Raw genomic sequence first — 20,600 nt, forward strand, 5'->3', positions numbered from 1 at the left:
TCAGATCAGTATTCAACAGTACTTGCTTTCATTCAAATCGGTATTCAAAAGTGCTTGCTTTCCTTTGGATCGGTATTCATTACAGTTCGCATAGGTCTGACATGGTCGCCTGCTGCCCTGGTGTCCCCCTGCCTAGGATGACTCACCAGTCGGTGCTTACGGTGCTCCAGCGGCCGTCACAAGCTCTCTCGTGCAGCGCCTTACTCTGTCTCCCCAGCGGTTCTCTGTGGCTTCGCTCCTGCCGCCCATGCGTCTCTTGCAGCTCGGGCCTCACTGCACAGCTTTGCCTGGTCATGTCAGCTCCTTTTCCTTAGTCCGCCACAGCCTCCAGCTTCCTTCAGCCATGCATCCCACTGCATACACTCTGCATCTAACCGGGGTCCTTCAACACTCAGTCTGCCACACTGCCTTCCATGAGAGGACTGCGCCCCTGCAGCATTCTGTAGATTTAATTCCACAGCTGACTCAATTTTCACCGTTCATGCTGCTTTTAAGCCTCCCGCCAGGTTGATCATTGCCGGCTTGGGAGTTCCTCATTGCTCCTGCTTGCCGCCTCCTCGTCCCAGTACTTAACTGTGTCTATTGGGGAATGTTTTACTGGAAACCTAGGGAAGGGACTGGCAATAGCCTATAAAGGACTGGGGGATGGCAGACTCATTATGAAAGGGAACTGGTAGTCCTCCCTTGCATATCCACCCCCAGGGTCAGGATCTGATGGTGACAGCCTTTTCCTGGCAACCTGGGGGGAGGATATGTTTGGGAAAGAAGTGAGGACGCCGTCCGATTCCTCATATACCCTTCCTTTATGCGGGTTGGATCTTGATGTTTCACTGGTGAACCGAGAAAGGAAGTCGACATTTCCTTGATCTCGACCCTTTCGGTGTTCCATGGTGAAACAATACGGTTGGGGATCCAAGAACCACTGGATAACTCTTTCATTTGTCTCCTTCCGCTGGCTAATCCACACTAAAGGTGAATGGCCCATGATGAGTGTGAACTTCAGCCCAACAAATAGTATTTTAAGTTGACAATGGACTTCTATAACTGAGAGTTTCTCTCTCTCAGTAAGTTTCCTACTTATTTATAGCATTGTGGCTTTGACAGAGGGTTTAATGTTGTGTAACATTTCTGATATTCTCAATTTCACTTGATCGTATGCATTTTTCAACTCGTCAGTGAGTCTAGCGGTTTTACTTGAAACATCGGGGATGAACCGGCGATAATATAATAGCCTATCAGCCCTTAAAACGCCCTAACATCTTTTTATGTTCTTGGTGTTAACATTCTCTTTACTGCAGATTGGGCCAGTTTACATTTCTAAGGATTAGCTGTTAAACCTGCTGCTCTCAAAACTTAACATGATTGTATACAGGTGATAAACATGATCTTCCCAGGTCCTAATGTTGATTACAATATTGTCTATTTAGGCCCTGCAGAATTCAGGGTATGGTTGTAAGATCTTATCCATCAACCATTGGAATGTTGCAGGGGCCCCCATGTAATCCAAATGGGAGGACTTGAAACTGGAACAGACTTTGGGGTGTGGCGAATGCAGTTTTTTCTTTCAGTGGTGGAGAGACAGACAGCATTGCCAAACATATCAATGAGATCATAAATACGCGAATCGGGTAGGAATCAAACGCTGATATGGCATTGACTTGCCTGAAATCAATAAAAAATGTCAACTTCCATCGGGTTTGGCCACTAATAAAATGGGGGAAGACCAGGGGCTATTAGATGGTTCAATAATATTAGTTTCCATCGTTTGCTTAACTTTCTGGATGATGGTCACTTTCCTTGCCTTGTGTAGTCTATAAGGTTTTAGGTCTACCACTTTGCCCTCAGGGGTGCGGATGTGGTTGTAAATTCCTTTCACTCTCCTTGGCTCCTCTTTGAATGCATCAGTAAATTGGAGGAGTAAGTCATATATATCTTGTTTCTGGTTATTACCAAGTTTGGGAGGGATCAGTACCTCTCTATCAGAGTCATGGGGTAGTAAACATGACAGAATGGTGGTAGTGGACTTTCCATTCTTTTAAAAGGTTGATATGGTATACCTGGGTTTTTCGGCGGTCGGGTTTGGAAATTTTGTAGTTACAGGGTCCTGTCTGTTTGGCGCTTCTTTGTTTCCGTTGAGGAGCCTTTAGGGGTTGTTTTTGTCTTGGGTGGTGCATGTGTGCCCTTGTCGCTGTGGTGTGAACTCCTCCTAACAGTGCCGTTGGCCTGTCTGTCGTGGCCAGGGATGGGCATCTGGGAACCGTAGGGTTCCGCTGAAAGGTCTATGGCTTCCAGGTCAGAGCCATGGCTGCCGCTGGAGTCCTTGTCATCCATAGCGGCGGCGGCAACAGGGGAACAACTTTCGGCCTGCATTGTGTAGGCTGCCCACCGCGTTGTCTGCCTGTTCTTTAAAGTCTTGGGACGAAAGAGTTTGCAGGATTTACAAGAACGCTCGTCATGGTCACGAGGTAAATGCCTATTGTAACGGCGATGGGTGTCTTTCCAGAGGAATTTTTCCGTTACATGACGGACAATATTTAAAGGGTGTCCTCGCCATAGCAGAGGTAGAGTGCAGCCAGACCAAAGAGAGAAAGCGAAGGAAAAAAGAAATGCATTCTCGAAAAAGAATCAACCCATGGCCCACTCTCCCAACGGTAAGGGACTGGCCGGAGGGACGAGGCCACGCAGTTGACAGACACCAATCAATGCTCCAGTCGCCAAACAGCAGTGAATGTCTTTGGCATAGGAGTCCACAAAGTAGTTGAAAAGAAGTAGCGAAGACCATCGATCGTGGGACAAAGAAATAATGAGCAATATCAACAATTTCGAGCTCTGCATAAGGTGACCAACTAGTTGGGTGGAAAAAAACAATCTGAGGGACTTCGCGTGAGGGATTTTGGGTACACTAAACGTCACGTTAGGGATAGTTTTACAAACGCGCTCGTGTCGACGTCCCCTTTCGATTTTCGAAAGATGCAATACTCTGCGATTACCACTAAATGTTGCACTATATGCGCAGCATGTGAATCTAAGCAGATACAATCATCAGAAATGCTATTACAGTGAGTAATGCATGTCGTACAGGGTCCTGTCTATTCTAGCACCTCATAAAGCACGTGCCATTTGGATATTAGCTTATTCTCAGAGGTTGGCAAACACCTTTTGTCCTACCTACAAAGATCCTAAGGTGACCTTTCGATCATGAGGTTTTCTGCTGTTCTTGTGCTTTGGCCATATGGGGTTGGACTAAATATCTTACTATGGTCATGTGTTCTTTAAGAGGGTGGGTGGTTTGGGAGAGTGGAATTGGGGCTTCCCCCCTTTCTTCCCAGGTTTCTCTCAACATATCCAGGATATCTTGAGGTTACCGTCTGTATGGTAATCCAAACGGGGAGAATCTTGTAGAAGCCTAGGGAGTCTTCCTAACAGCAAAAAAAGCCCAAGGTACCATTTCATTACAATTCCTTCCGTCTTGTTCCACTAGCTTCTGTAACATAGTTTGCAGGGTCTTATTAAACCTTTCTACAAGCCCATCTGTCTGTGGGTGATATACTGAAGTTCTTAAGGTGGTAATATGTAACAGTTGTTTCACTTCCTCCATGAGTTTTCTCATGAATGTAGAGCCCTGATCTGTTAAGGTTTCTTTGGGAAACCCTACTCTCGAAAAAAAAAAAAGCAGAGTATGTGTTTCAGGATCTGCTGGGTGGTGTTGGCTCTAAGGGGAAAAGGCTTCTGCATACCTTGTGGCATAATCTACTATTACAGGTATGTATTTGTTCACTAATTTATGTTTCCAGGGGTCCTACAATGCCCATGCCAATTCTGGAAAACTGAATCTCAATGACTGGGAGTGGTTGTAAGGGTATTGGTGGTGGCATGTGGGCTCTGGCCTTTTGGCAGATTGCACATGATTGTACAAAGGTCTTAATATCTGCGTGAATTCCTGGCCAGTAGAATTTGTTGAGGATTTGAGCCCGGGGTTTTGTCTGCCCTAAGGGACCACCCGTCGAATGGGAATGTACTATTTCCAGGACAGCCTGCTTATCACTATTGGGTATGACTAACTGTGTTCTAACCAGGCCCTCTGAAGGTTTGTTTCCCCCATACATCAACCCATTATTTAGAAAGAAAAAGGTCCTCCTTTCTCACGGCCCTCTAGTTCTTGTATGATTTGCATTTAGTCTTCAGCTAACAGTGGGTCATTCCTTTGGGCAAAGGTTAGGCCGTGAAGAGTTTCTGGTTCTTCCTACGGGTTAAAGTGTGGGTGTTGGATGTTTCATCAACCTCCTGGAAGCCTTGTGTACCATGATCTGTTCACGGCCTCTTCCTTTACCTTAGGAAATATTGCTCTTTCAAGCATCCCCTGTACAGTTTTTTATCCCCGGACAGATCTGGAATGGATCTTTCCCATGGTTTTGTAGTAACACCTTTATATCTCCCCTGAAGCCTGGGTCTATGAGACCTGCTAACACATCGATTCCAAACTTCCACGCTAACCCCGACTTGAGAGCCAATCTGATGTATGTGTGTGGGGGTGGAATCAAGACAAGATCAGTGGGAATTAATCTTCTTTCACCTGGGGGAATAATGTCTTCCCTACTGCTGCAAATATCGAACCCAACAGAGCCTTCCATGGATACTGAGGGGTCTGACTCTTTGGGACTTAATGTCTCAAACTTGGGGTTCCCCAACTTCTTTCGGTTGAGTCGCAGCCCACCCTGACACCAGGGTTTGAAATTCACAGGCGCTGGGCGCTAAATGGCTTCTAGTTCGAGTGATTTGGGTCCTGGTAAGGCCTCCCACTAAGGCTGCCAGGAGCTGTAAAAAGCGCCTGCTTCAAAAACTGATTCTGCTGTAATTGCCTGCTACTGCAACTAGATGGGAGCAGAGCATAACAGGAGCTGCAAGTTGTCAGGAAACTGGAAGTACAATGACAGATACATTTGTTTCCATGTTTGTAGTGCTCCACCGAACAGGCCCATTTAAGCTTCAAAAGATGCATTAGATTTCCTCAGTTTCACATGGACATTAATTTATCAATTGAAGTTTGAATGGTATTAGCTGAAAGCAGTGAGTGCTGACCTGTAAAACAAGCATTGGCCAACAGTTTGGCCTTTTGTGTAGGCATGGGAAAGGCACTTGCCAGGCACTGCCGTAGTAGTATTAACTGGCCGTTGATGACAGCAAGTGCAAAATGGTGCGATAAACTGCGCATCTAGAAGCAGTGCCTGACTAATGCCGAATGCTTATACACAAGCCAAAACTGTTGGCTTTGCCAATACTTGTTTTTAATAGGACTTCAGTAAAGGGCATGTTTAGTGCTTGTAAATAGAGTGGCTGATGGCAGACCCTGGTTAAGCCACTTATTACACATGTAGGGGGTTTAGAGCTCCAATGAAGTTATTAACTCTCAGACGACTTCTTTGAAACAACCCTGGCAGGCATTTGAGTGCAAAGTCTGATGCAAAACCTTGATTAAAGCAAGCTGAAGAGTTCCCATGAGGAGGTGTTGCGGGCGGGGAGAGGCAGGTACTGGGTGTGAAGGGCCATGGGGACATAGCTATGGGCAGTCAATGGAAGGGCAAATAAACAACTTCAAGCTGTGTAACCTTCCTCTTATGACATTTCTCCCTATGTGTACTCTAATGCAATCGTTTTTGGCTTATAGGTGTTGCAAGCGACACCTAATATAGTTCAAACTAAACATGTATTGTATACTGTAGCATTATTATGGGCCTACAGTAAAGGGAGCCAGGGCTATTTTATTTAGAAGCTGCTGCATCTGAGAGCCATCATAATGGCCCTGCTTGCAAAGTGGTGCAGCTATTTTAATGGGCACTCTACAAAAGTGCCTCAGCGTGTGTTGAACATCCTTTTCCTCCACATTGTTTGTTTAAAGCAGTAGGTGTGCGCTTGCTCTTAAGTAAAACAAATGACCAAGTATTGATAGAATTGAAATTATCTAAAGCAGACTGGTCAATGATGTCTGCTGCTTGTGCAAAAACAGTAGTGGTGCCAGGGAGCTGTTTGTCTGCATTACCAGCTTTAGTGGGCTATGCAATGTTCAACTGCAACATATACTTTGCATGTAAATTATTATTGTGCAGCATTAAAAAAAAATTAGAAGATTTACTACTGCAAAGTGGGTTCATCCCATGAGGCCAGGTAGACGTATGTCAATCTCCAAAGATATTGGTGCAAGCGGTACGTAGCTGGGCCGTCCGTGCCTTCCTTTCTTCAGCAGTCAAAATGAGTGTCATTTAGTTTGATAATAGCAACATCTGTTATTCACAATGCAGTGATGTTACTGACGCAGACTGTGATGCAGTGAAGTTTACATGTTTGCAGAAGTAAGGCCCTAGACTTAGCAATGTTGTCAGAATCTGGCATAAGAGCCAATGAGATAGCTGATTATGTCCATCTCCTTTTGTCCCGATTCCCATAAAAATCTTTATTCAATAGCTGGTCCCACTCCCAAAGCCCCCCAAAACGAATTAGCCCCAATCAGTCCTCCAGCCCACTCCTACCATACGGACACATCTGATATCACCAATGTACTTTTCTTATGCAAATTGGCAAACAAATACAGTCAGTTACTTCTCACACCCATCCCTGGATCTTCATCCAACAAGAGAAACTGCAGCAGTACAGCACGAGAACAAGCGTTTAGCAGAGAATATGCAGCGAGAAAGAAAACTACCAGAGCAATGAAGAGATAGCAATGGAGGTTCATGAATCGACATAGATGCAGTTACAATGATGGATATAATGACAGGCAGATTAGCTAAAGACCAAGAGAGAGGCAGCATCATCGAGGGACATTATCCCAAAACATAGGAAACAAATGTGAATTAATTGTAAAGCAATATGGCAAAAGACAGAGGAACCAATAGATAGTCAGGAGCAGAGTGTGCGATGGATTCATTTGTTGGTGTGTGTACCAGTTTGTAAATAAGATCAAATTACACGATTTTCTAAGCACTCTGGGTGACCATTCTGACAAGAGTGCATCAGTGCATCTCGCAATGTAAAATTATTCCATACGTTCGATCTGTTTCTAATGTGCTTTTGCTGATAGTTTTTTCTCTCCCCCGTTACACATACACTATGGCAAGAAGGCATTCATGGCATTTCACTTTAGTAGCTCTTGGGTTTGGTGAATAACTCCTGGTCAGAGGAAAAGCCTTGAAACCCAGGATCTACTTTCAACTCCTGCTCCATGAATACCAATTTCGACCCCTGTGGCACTATTTGTGAAGGCATCATGAAGTAGACAGACAACTGTAAAATGCACTTTTATTTTATTAAATAGAAAAAAAAGGTTGGAAAAAGGCCTAGCTTGCCCTATGCTAAGGTGGGATTTCCCTACCTAAATAAAACTAAGGATAGTCTGCGTCAGGAAGTCCATAGTAAAAGTCTGTCTGTGTCCAAAACCTATGCTTGCCCTCGCATTTATTTGTATATAATGTGTAGGGAGGCCAGCGTAAAAATGAGAAGTGTTCAAATAAAAAATCAGAGCTTCCTCCTGCTCTTGGTTTGCCAAGGGGTTTCCTTCCCCAAGGTTTCAAAACTTTCAACCTTTCCAAAACACAATTCTTTGTGATACTTTTCAGCTCTTCTGGTTTGGCTACCTTTCACCAATTTCACAAAGTTCAGTTCCTTAATTTAAGTTCACACCAAATTTCCTTTATATTCAATCACAAACTTTGTTGCAGTTATTTTAAGTGGCTTTTCTATAGGTAGGTGTCCTCGGTCTAGGATTGTTTGTCGGACCACTCGGTCCACCCATTACAGGTCACGTTTCCGACACACCTATCTTGCCTCTTCTTCCTTGTATGCACGTTGCCACTGTTTCAACTCTAGAGTGGTGCTTAGTTTATTCACATTTCATATCATCATGATGCTTTACCATTGCTTGTTTTGCCACTATTCACTTGTTGCACTTTAATATGTTCCTATGGCTCTTGCCAATGCTTGTTTTCTCAAATTACACAGTTCTTCTATAGCGTGAGATTCCACAAAACTTCTTTCATTCAGATCAGTATTGAACAGTACTTGCTTTCATTCACATCAGCATTCAAAAGTGCTTGCTTTCCTTTGGATTGGCATTTATTACAGTTCTCACAGGTCTGACATGCTTGCCTGCTGCCCTGGTGTTCCCCCGCCTAGGCTGACTCACCGGTCGATGCTTACGGCGCTCCAGCGAGGCTTCCGGCCGCCACAAGCTCTCTTTCTCGTGCTGCGCCTCACTCTGTCTCCCCAGCGGTTCTCTGTGGCTTTGCTCTTGCAGCTGATGCTTCTCTCGCAGCTCAGGCCTCACACGGAAGCTTTGCCTGGTCACACTGGCTCCGTTGCCATAGTCCACCACAGGCCTCAAGCTTCCTTCAGCATTGCTTCCTGCTGAATACACTCTGCATCTAACCAGCGTCTTCGAGCACTCAGTCATCCACGCTGCCTTCCAGGAGAGGTCTGCACTCCTCCAGCTTTCTGTAGATCTGCTTCCACAGCTCACTCAATTTTCACTGTTCTTGCTGCTTTTAAACCTCCCGCCAGGTTAATTGGTTCTAAAAGGTCTAGACCTCTCATTCCTGGCTTGGGAGTTCTGCATTGCTCTTACTTGCATCTTCCTCGTCCCAGTACTTAACTTGTATGATAAATGTGTTGTGAAGGCATCATGAAGCAAGTCACAGACAACAGATTCAAAGTTCAAATAAAAATTATTTTATTAACTTAAATGTCAGGATGGTTGAAGGCCTAACCAACCCTATACTAAGGTGGGATTTCCCTACCTAAAGAAACTAAGGACAGTCTGAGTCTGAAATCTTACTATACTTGCATTCACAACTAAAGCTAAACAATTTGTAGGGATGTCGGCAAAAAAAGAATCCATGTTCCAGATAAAGTTCTGAGCTTCCCCCAGCTCTGGGCTTACTTTCCAGCTCCCCTTCCCCAAGTTCAAGACAGTGCCACAAAATCTCAAAAGGAATCACAGGGTTCCCTTCCCCAGGAATACAACACAGTTCAGAAACAAGATCTCTGGGTTCCTTTCCCCAAGAAAACACCATAGTTGAAAATAAGTCTCAGGATTCTGCTTCCCCAATACACTAGGTTGCCAACCTGTACTTAAAGTCAGTCTCTGAATATTCAAAACCAATTCCAGGTGAACTTTATGCTCCTAGTTATTGACAGTTCATACAATCCTAGTTATTGACAGTTCATACAATTGCTTCTTCAGCTTCACTTCAGCAATCTCTTTGAGGCACTTGTAATTACTTTCTGTACGTTTCCTTGGCTTTCACAGATAGGGTATAACCAGTCTAGGCGCAGTTGTCGGACCACACATTCCACTCATTACAGGTCACGCAACTGGTCACCCTGGGCTTGCTTGCCCTCACAGGTTCTTCTGTGGCTACGCCTGTGTTCTGGTTCACACTCACTTGGCTCTCACGTTGGCAGCCTTTTGGCTTTGCCACAACGTGTTTCACTCTGTGCCAGTTTCTGGGTTTTGCCACCATGAGCTCAGTTATACAGTTCACTTTGTGGTGCTCTTTTTCCCTTCACAACGTTGCTCTCACACTCTTTAGCAATAGTCCGTTCTTGCTTTATATTGCTTTTCATCAGATTTGCTCTTAACTTGCAATATACAGTATTCGCTTTTCACACCAAGTTGCCGTTTGCAAATTGGTTTATAAAAAGCTTTCATATGCTCACCAAAAGCTCTCATTCAGTCCAGCATTCAATGACTTCTAGTTCTTGTTTGCTCACACGTTGCAGTAATCATCAAAAACCATTCATTTGGTTCACCCTGTCTTGCACTGTAATTCTCATTCATTCAACATTCCCTTTGTGCCATGTAACAGCCCCAGGAGAGCCCCGGTTCGAGTGATCCCTTTTTCTCTCTCGCTGGTCTCTGTCGTCTACTCCAGGTGGCTGTCACCTCCTGCTCTGTGTGCATGTCCTCTGTGGATGGTGAGCTTCGCTCGCAGTTAGTTTCTCTCTCTGTGTGGGTCTCCAACAGCTCCGCTTATGTCCCACGGATGCTGCCAGTAACTTATAACAATTGGGTTTCTTGTTCGACCCCAGAGCTCCTAATGCAGGCACCAACCAGTGAAGCTCCCGGTGCTGTGGCCTTCTCATGGCCCCTCCTGGTCCCGGCACCACACTTTCCTTCAGTTCTCGCCGGCGTCCTGGTTTCCCGACAGGACCACCTTCAGCTGCTGCCTACTCTACAGGATTTCTCCTTCTGCAGGTCTCCCTGCTGGTCTCTCTCTGACTCCACCTTTTAGACAACTGCAACTGTTAAACAGGTTCCAGGTGTGAGTCTTCATGCTCAATTGCCTAACCACAATTAGCGAAACATTCTGGATATGCCTGAGCCTTACACCAGTCTGTAGGTCTCTTCCTCGTCTCAGTACTAGAATAGTGAAAGGATCTATTAGTGTGCATTAGTCCTAGTCACATCTTCTTTGTCCCATTGCTATAGCGAAATGAATTAGAGGAATTGAGGGCAGAGGGTTTACAACAGCCTTTAAAGGCAGGCAGAGGTGGATGTTGGTTCTCATTTGGCAAAAGGGGATATACATGTGGGTGAGCTGAAATCTGTGGATGTTGGGAAGATTGATAATACCCTACAGAAGTAGATGGAGACCAGAGGGTATTCTGATAATCTCTTTATTTTACCAAAGGATTTTAATGCAGGACAGTTCTGCAATGAGGTGTTCTTTTTAGTGTTTTCTTCTTAGTTTCTTGATATTGGGATTTTATCCAGGATTTGATTTGAAAAGAAGAACTGGAGGGTGTTTGACAATATCCTATAAAGACTTCAGGGATTGAGGGTTCATTATGGAATGGAAAGTGGGAATACCGTGCCTCATCCCATGACTTTCTCCTTCCCCCAGGATCCTCCACCCAGGTGATCTACCTCGCATATCCTCCCCCAGGGTTGGGATTCAAAAGCGATGGCCCTTCCCTTGCCACCTGAGAGGAAGACCCAAAGGGAGTAGAAACTTCACGCTACCACACTTCCCAATATTACAGAGCCCAACGTATTCCCCAGGGACTGAGAATTGATTTTGAACCTACACTTTGCAAAGACAATCCAAAATTTGTCAAGTGGTGGAGATTAATTCAAGTGTTCACTTCATCTGATCATTTTGACCATTGAGGAATTATCAAAATCCCTAGACTCAACAGAGGTAGATTTAGAATCCACCAAGACCATCCTAGCGTCCCTAATAACCAAAGAAGAACTAGCATCTGTGCTAGAGGACATAAACACAAAATTGGACAATTATAAAAACGAGATAGAACCCAAGAAAATTTAGAAGGGATACCCTCGACTACGAGCTTGACATCGTCTACACGTGGAAAGAATATTACTCACAAAAAGACACTACGTGGTGTGGAAGAACTCACTACATCAAGAACATACTGGAACCCCACCCAGAAATGTGCTCCTCTGAAGCATCAAGTGAAGAAATAGACACTCCAGACGAGGTACCAGACAGGGAAGCCAAACAAGAAAGAGTTCCCAAAGATGACGCTAAAATTGCATCTACATCAAAAACTCAGAACTCAGATATCTTCTGCTTCCACTACCTACTCTTTTTTTACATCGGGTCCGACAAGAAGAGCCAAGAAGAAAAAATCCAACAAGAAAAGTGAACTTTCCGCAAAAGAAGACTTAGTCATCAACATCTCCAGTCATAAATTATCCAAATTTGAACAAGCTACATAGGTATTTCCTTTGTCCCACATTACAGTAGTTCTCTACTTAAAGAAATAATTTACTTTTTCAAATTAACCAGAAAAATGAAATTAAAAGTGTTTTTTGACTCAATTGAATTCGCGGACAACTGTGATGCTGGAAATGCATCGGAGAGACAGGACCTCCATATCCTTGTCCTTTACTGCCTTTTATCTTGTGTTCTGTTGTGTTTTCCGTGCAGGAGTTCATGTGGGACTCCTGGCGGTGCAGCTCACTTTGGTTTGGTGTACAGACCCATGGCACCCATGGGTGGGGGTACAACCCTGTGCCCCCAGTGCCCCTAGTGTATGTTTTTGGGCACCTGTGTGTGGCCCACAGAGCAGGCTATGGGCTGGTGGCAGCTCCATGCTGAATTTGCCAGCTGCTCCGAGTATCCTCCATTTTTGCCTTTGGAATCAGTTGATTCCTGATAGGAAACAAGATGGCCCCTGTGGCCTCATCCTTTCTATTGCCTGTCCTTGTTGTCCCAAAGTCCTGGGAAGCCCTGACTCTGTCCCTTCCCCCTGACTGGCTCTTGGGTGGAAGTTCCATATATGGTGGTGTTGTGAAGTCCGGACCAGACTGGCTGGAGCCTTCCCAGTGACTGTATGTGTTGGGTACACCCTGTGGGTCGGACCTGGGTGAATGGAGTGTGTGACGAATACGCATTCTGTGTTGTGGATGTCTTAGTATCTGGTGCTTGACACAATGACTGAGACAGCCCTGCCCGAAACTGGTATGAATGCAGTGTGGAGTGTTGAATGGCTGGGTACTTGTCCCAATGCACATAAATTGTTGTGAGTGTTTGGAGAGAAGTGAATAGCCTGAATGCACTATGCACCTGATTGGATGCCTGCCTGCATGAATGCCCTTCTGACCGATTGGTTGCCTGAGTGTGACCCAGCAGAATGAATGGGAGATCAGCTAGTATATCTGGGGGCCTCTCACTGCTAGAATTGGTGCTCAGAAGCTGAAGAGAAACTGGAGTTGAAACTGAATCTTAACCTTGAAGCCCTGCTGGAAGATAAGTCTTGCTGTTGCTTTACTTCATCAATCTGAAAGCTGCTGTGTCTCCAAGAACTGACCCAGAGAGGACCTGGTAAGGCGCCCTCTTCCCGAGCACCAGCTGATCTTTGCCAAAGCTCCCTAGTAGACCTATGACAGGCTGCCGCCCGGAGACGGGGACTGCTGCAGAATCCCAAAGAGAAACGCCCGTATGGTTGTCCGCCACTGTCGTCGACTGCCGTCGTCGACCGCAGCCGCTGTACTCCCGTTGCCTACGAACTTTCGAATCACAGATGCAGTCGTCCGCACCGCAGCCCGCCTTATGCTGCCGGAGAAGGCCAGGCCGTCAATGCACCGAGGGGCATCCGCCGGTGGGTTTCCCGCCACCCAAAGACCACAAAGACACCGACGACTCGACACCCTTGCTGAGCCACAGTTCTTCAAACTCTTTACGGTCCAGGACTATCGACGACATGGTGCCCCACATGCCTCTTCCTTGCAGGACGTTTACGCTTCCCCGTCGACGAGCACCGCTAGGAACGAAGCTGCCACTTCACCGCCGTAGTTCACTGTGTTCATCGCTGGACGTTCGACGACCCGTGGCTCCTGCCTTAAAGGGAGTGCACTCAAGAAGGGCCGTCGATTTCCCGACGAGGAACTCTACACCACCAGGTACTTTGGGGTTGCTGAACTATTGGAAAAATTCTTGTGAACAATATATGGACTGGGCTTGTGATATATGCCCAGGTGGGGGGGATCTCCACATGGAACTGTCTCTAACGGTAGAGGCCAGTATTCTGCCTATTGTTCTCATCATCTTACTTTCCTCCTATATCTATTGTTGGTTTCCTTTACGAACTGATTTGTGTGACATTTAACTGTACAGTTGATGCACTTTAATGAGATCTAATAGTAATAGTGGTACCACGCAGAACTGTATATATGCCATTGTAAGCACAAAGTGAGTTATCATGATATTGTACATAACCTTGAACATTAATTATATAAAGACCTGTGTTTTAACTAATACAGAGTGTGGCCATTCCTTTGTGGGTGCTTGGGGACTACACTGTACTTAAGAACGAGCCTGCATCACCTCCTGAGAAGGTAGGCCTTGATTGCTCGTCCATTGCTACCAACAATAGAGAATCTTGGCTGGGGTCCTCTGTGCCTCTCCTCTACCGTATAGAGAGCAGAAGTACAGACCCCCCCCCCTTCCAGTCTTTACAATCAACATCTCCAGTCATAAATTACCCAAATTTGAACAAGCTACATAGGTATTTCCTTTGTCCCACATTACAGTAGTTCTCTACTTAAAGAAAGAATTTACTTTTTCAAATTAACCAGAAAAATGAAATTAAAAGTTTTTTTCTGACTCAATTGAAATCGCGGACAACAGGACGCAATCAGATTTCTTGCAAATCAGACCTAAAAGTACATTTATCCCTCCCACTCAGAATTCCATTTTAGATGCATTTCAGAAACAAGTACTCATGGATCTTGAAACATTTTATTTAAAAAATGATTGTGTTCTAACTTTACACACTGTGAACTACAAGTGCTTGACAGATTATGGAACAATCTAGACCTTATTATCAAACCCCCAGACAAGGGAGGAACTTTGGTAATATGGGACACCACTAAATATAGACATGAAATTGAAAGACCGCTAGTAGATCAAGACACCTATTTGAAAATCTTCAATGACCCGACTGAACAAGTACAGAACATCAACACTGTCTTCGGCAAAATTGAAGCCGATGAACTTATTACAAATCGCACAAGGACCTTTCTAACTAACCTACATCCATCAATGCCTGTCATTTACATATTACCCAAAGTCCATATAAATCTGCTCAATGAACCTGGACTGCCGATAATAGCTGCCAACAACAGTCTACTTGAACCGCTACGCCAATACATTGATCGGGTTACACAACTGCTCACACATGGATTTACCTCTTATATCAAAGACACAAATCATTTCTTGAAGAAACTTGATGCGATGACCTGTGAGGAAAATACTGACATACATACATCATGGACGTCTCAAGTTTATACACAAACATCACGCAGAACTTGAAGCCATGGAATGGCTGCTATTGAGCATGAAGGAAGTTCCAAAATCTGATCAATTACTGACATTGAAATTACTTACTATTGTCATAAGCAACAATTTCTTCATGTGTGAAGACAGATTTTTTCACAACTAACTCACTTGAGTGGAGGGCGCAAAAAAGCAAAAATGGACGTAGGATGTGAACAGTAACAAATAACTGATGATCAAGGTCTTTGTTTTTGTTTATGTGGGCCCATGAGGAGGTGTCTGGGATGAGAACACCAGCTAGCTAATCCCAAGACATTTTAAGAGCCTTACTACTTCACTGGACGACTTAAGGAACCCACCCCTCGCCCCATTTTTCTCCTGGCCAGCCTTCTGACTGTGATCCATCTTTCAGAGAAGAGCTCTGAAGTGCCCAAGGTCGCATCATCTCCTAAATAATCTGTTCATTCACATGAAGGGGGGACCATCCTCCAATACTGGACCAAATAGACCGGTGCTTCCCTTTCCATGTAAAGCTGATGGAGCACGGATACCACTACCTGTATTTGACTTGTTTAGATCAGAGCCAGTTGGCCCCTTCTCGCAGGACATTTCTTTTGAGGAGTGTTGAGGCTATATGTCCTGAAATATTTGAATGGGTGTATCTTTGAACATAATGTTAGTCTGTTGTCTCATTGTTCTCATGATGAAATCATTAATTGCTTGAAAGTGTACCAGATTGAGAACATCTGGGACCAAGCCATCTTGCAGTGGTTTGTGCAGCTGGGTCCGGTGTGTTCTATCGAGTTCCATGACTACCTCATCAGGAAGCTGAAGCATGGTACAAAACCGGATGTGCACAAAAGGTTCTAAATCCCTGCTAAAGACGTCCTGCGTAACTCTGCGGATGCATATATTTTTTCTCTGCAATCTATTCTCAAGCTACACTTGTTTGTGTCATAAGGCAGTGCAGTGGGGATCTAATGATTTTACTTTGTCTTTGAATTTCGGCAAGCTAGTGCTGTTGGTTGCAAAGCACATTGTGAGAAACCTGATGCTATTCGCCCACCTACTTCCCCGGGATCTTCCATTCAGGTGGCAAGGGAAGGGCCTTTTGGATCGCGACTCTGGGGGAGTATATGCGTAGGAGGATCACCTGGGTGGAGGATCCCGGGGGAGTGGAAGGAGAATGTCATCGGGTGATACATGGGACTCGAGTTTCCATTCCACACCTGAGTGAAGGGTCACAGGGGATTGGGAGGAGAATACCAAAGGGCGAGACATGGTATACCCCCTTTCTCAATTATACACCAACCCAATCTCCCTCAATCAATTATTTTCAATCACACCCCATCTCCCTTTTCTTATTTACAGCAAGTACTGGGACGAAGAAAAGGCAACCGAGAATAATGATTACCCATAGCAACAACATAGCGATACACGGTGAGGCCTACCATCTAACACCTTTGAATTGTGCCACTGATAGTCAGGCAAGGTCCACCACTTTTCCCCAACTGTGCACACCTGACTCCAGTTGACTCACCTGCAGTAAATGAATGGTGATTCTGCCAGGGTCATAGAGCGAGCAGGAGTTGTGCTGGATGGAACCAGGAGGCCAAGGAGCAGAAGGCTGCAAGGAGAGGAGCCCAGGAGGACCGGTGGAGTGTGGGACGCAGGGAATCTGGCCTGGTGTATGTAAAGGTCTGCAGCGTGGCGAGGGAGACGTATCTCCTGGGAGCTAGACAGAAGGCAGTTTATCAGCCTTATTTAGGCCAGTGCTCGTTTCACTGGGGCCTGTGTGGGTCCCAGGGTTGTCTTGTGGGGCAGGTGGTGAGACCCTGACATCAAACCAAACTCACTTGAACTGATTTGACCTGCTCACTGGCGCTGTGCTACTGTTGATGATTTTCATGAATCAAGGAGAAACTCCGTAGCGTGCAGGTGGCTGGAGCTGGAGCGGAAGTAAGATCGCTTTGAACGGAAGAGCCTGATGAGCGAAAGCGGGAAGAAAGCAAAGCAAAAAAAGATAAAGGCAAAGCAAAGTAGGCGTAAGCTGGAAAGCGACAAGAGAAAGAAAGCGGAATGTCAGAACAAGTGCGCTAGAGGCGCAGAAGTAAAGAAAGACAGAGAGCAAGTGTGCTGGCAGCGCTAAAGCAGCTAAGGGGGGGTGCGAGTGGCCCGAAACAGAGAGGCACCAAAGAGACAGTGAGAAGGAAAATGGACAATGAAGAGATGGTGAAAGTAACCCCAACATGAGAAAAGGGTGCAAGCGACCCACATGAAACAGAGGTTGAAGGAGAGCATGGTGAAAAGTAAAGTGAGAAGTGTGCAAGAGGCACTGAAAAGTGGAAAGAAAGTGCAAGTGTGCATGATAGGAAAAGGTGTGCAGGGTGTGCAATAATCTAAAGAAAGGACATGGTGAAAGAGGCACAGAAGAGGAAAAGGTGCCGGAGATTAAGGAGAGGGGTTAGAGGTCGGAGTGGTCGCGCCTTGGAGGAGCAAAGAACCCAGCGTTCTTGAAAGTCTCTGATGCTACACCCACGAAAGAACTGTACAGTGAAAGGTACATTCTGACAAGAACTTTTTTTGTTTGTTTGAGAGCAGGGGGGGCCTAGGCTTGGGGAAGAGAACCCTAAGAGGCCCCACCAGAGACATTGGTGAACTTTGTAAGAAAGGGCCTATGCTTGGGGAAGGGAACGCTGGTAGGCCTGAATGGAACTGTGAATACTCAGTTAAGTTGTAAAGTAAGAAACAGTGAATCTTCTGACCCAGAGGGGCCTAAGCTCGGGGAACAGAACCCTATGAGGCCCACTAAACAAATTGTTGAACTTTGAGACGAGAGGCCTAGAGTTGGGGAAGGGAACCCTGAGAAGCCTTACAGGAACTGTCTCTTTTCTTTGTTTGGAACTGGAAGATCGAAGCTTGGGGAAGGGAACCCAAGAGACCGTGTGAACTTTATTGGTTTGCTGTAAGAGCCCTACGTGGAAGGTTCCAGGGGAAACCCCTTTGAGGTGAGTTATTTTGAACTGACAGAACTACACCTATTGGTAAGACTACCTGAAACCAACTGTGGTTTACCTTTTCTTTTGAACCACCATTTTTCCTTTAAGAAGACCCCCTATCACATTTGGACACAGACAAACATTAGTTTTGGATTTACGCACATCGACGGCCCTTAGAAGCATCAGTTGTGGGAACAATCCCCTCAGAGTTGGGGCCAGGTAGGCATTACACCAACCCCACAAAGTTTGATAATAAAGTTCTCAACTATTACTTTTGACTCTGTCTCTTGATACATTGCCTGTCTCACATCATCCAGACTTTGTTATGAGTCTTTGCGGCTCGGACCTGCTGACCAAGGCTGTAGACCTTCTGCTGTAAATCAGCCAGCCTTCCCTGCATTTCCTTTTTTTGATTTCTGAAAGCCGTTTGTGAAGATCACTTTGTTTTCAAGGCATCAGTCTCAGGGGAGATCTTCAGTTCTGTGTGCACCTGTGCAGCTTTCATGACCTCTCCTAGTTTATTTTTGTCTTGTCCACCTCCTCTCCATCAAGTTACGTATATAATTTCCCTTGGGGTTTTGGGGGGCTTGCCATTTTTGCTCCAAGATGTTTTCAGGTTCAGGAAGACTCTCTGTGATTACCCTGCAGTGTTCCCATTTGCACCTTGGAGAATGTGCACCGTTTGTACAGCAGGAAGAGGATTTATGCACTCTCAAAAATGTAACTTCTGCTGGTGAATGCTGCTTTGGACAGTATGTGCTTCTGCTGGTCCTTTGACATAGTCATGGAGCTGAAGTGTTAAGCCAGCTTTCCTTACTAGAAGGCTATGCAGGAACCTGCCCGGTAAGAGTGAAATGAATGGATGCAGTACCTCCAAGAGGAATGCTCTTCTGCCCACCCGGTTCAACAGTTCAAGCCAATGCTCACCCACCCCTGTCAGATTCAGTCGGGGATGAATTCTTTGAGCCTTGGCCCCAACGTAACTCTTACAATGGGCTGGCTCACCTCCCCATATCAAGCCACTGCAGCGTAAGGTGCTTGCCACCCTGGGAGGATTCTGCTCCCGGCGTCTTCCCTGCTTTGGTGGGTGGCACCATTTTTGGTATGCCACAGGCTCATTGGACGGGTTTGGCACCCCCGGTTATCACTGTCACTCATGTAGGTGTGTCCGCAGCGGACTATGGAACTCCTTTTCGTTCTCCCCTCGGACATGATTACCTTTTTCTATATGATTGTAGGTGGAGGAATCCCTGGGTCCGAGGAGCGACCTCGATACGGATCTAACATGGTGCCCAGTCTAGCCACGCCCCTTCATCAGGTGATGGTGTTCTTACTCTGTGATCCTTGTGCTCAACAGCCATAAAAGTGAATTCTCTGCTATAGGAGCTCATAACATATTTCCATAATACCTCAATTTTTCTGTGGCAGTTAAAAGCCATGTTGACAGGTTAATGCACATGATAAACCCGCACATCAAAGACCTTTAAATGTTGTTTTGGCAACCTGAGTATATACAAAACCCCAGGGATCCTATAGTGCCTAAGAAGACCAGGCTGGCAGCAAATAGTAAATGCGTATGTCTTCTCAGAGAAAAGGCAGATACATATGTATGATTCAAATGAGGAACATAAGTTCTCGCTAATTTATATGCAGATCCAACACATTGCATGAGCATGAACATATATATAAATCAATACAATAAAAACAACGATATATATGTAATTTTTAGTTTTTGAAATACTTCACATACTGGATCACATCTCATACTTGCAATATAAAGTGTCAAAGTGTTAGAAAGTGCTATAAATTGTAAACATGACATCAACAAAGTGCAAATGCATACAATTCACAAAGTGCACATGCATACGTAAAAACTTCAAGCCACCGGACAAGATGTCTATAATGCTGGTGCAAACACAGGGTATTGCACCCAGTCATATAGCCATTATGGCCTACTAGTGTTCATTATTAGTAGGGTAATTCAAACTGGCCTACACCTAGAGGTTGCTGTGAACTGCAGATCATATCATCCAGGAGAAGCCCCCTAGTTTCGACAGACAAGCAATGACAACGTCTTCCTCAGGGCCAGAAGAGCTCCAATTGTAATGCAAATAAAATCAATATCGGAATAAATTTCCCCTGAACTGAATATGTTTGCACATATTACCTAATACAATTTGCCTACCTCTCATTTAGGGTTGGCACACAAATGGTTTCCACGTGTTCTGTTCTGGACTCAATCTTGATCTAAAAAGAGATGCAGAAACAAGTGCTCAGGAAATAATTTCTCGGTAAAATACACTGAGAACCTGTTTTGACAACCTTAAGCAATATACCGCCTTGCTAGAATAAGATTGCCTGCCACAGCATTGTCACAGTCAGTGGGAGGGATGACCAGTGCCCTATAGGTGTTTAGCTCCCCTGTTTTTAACTAAGAGACTGTACAATTCTAAACACATTTGTCATTAAGTTGTGAAACTGTATTTTTCCAAGCCGAGGAATCCATATTCCCATCTATTTCCGGGGTCACTCCAACAAAGCAGAGCCCATCCACAATCTGTTGTCCAAGCCCCAACATCCAACTTTGATAGGGAAAGGATATGAGAAAGGTACCGCGTCACTGCTGAATCAAATGGACTGCAAATACCGAAAAGGGTTATGCTTGTAGCGCATCAGTAGCATGATGTATAGTATCCTGCATCACACTCTGTTGATACGTTTAGAAGAAGCCAGGCATAAAGTCACTCATACACTTAATTCTCCATGTGCACACAAGACACAATTTCTCACTCTCAAGAGCCAATTT

General features: G+C 45.1%; 1 protein-coding gene across 3 annotated transcripts in view; it reads left to right on the forward strand.

Moving 5' to 3' along the window:
• The window catches only part of KDM4C (lysine demethylase 4C), a 3,084,728-nt gene that overhangs the window by 127,844 nt on the left and 2,936,284 nt on the right, over positions 1 to 20,600 (forward strand). The gene's annotated exons all lie outside the window — the stretch shown is intronic.

Source organism: Ambystoma mexicanum, chromosome 6p (genome assembly GCF_040938575.1).
Source record: "Ambystoma mexicanum isolate Mex_15411 chromosome 6p, UKY_AmexF1_1, whole genome shotgun sequence".
Lineage (NCBI taxonomy): Eukaryota > Metazoa > Chordata > Amphibia > Caudata > Ambystomatidae > Ambystoma > Ambystoma mexicanum.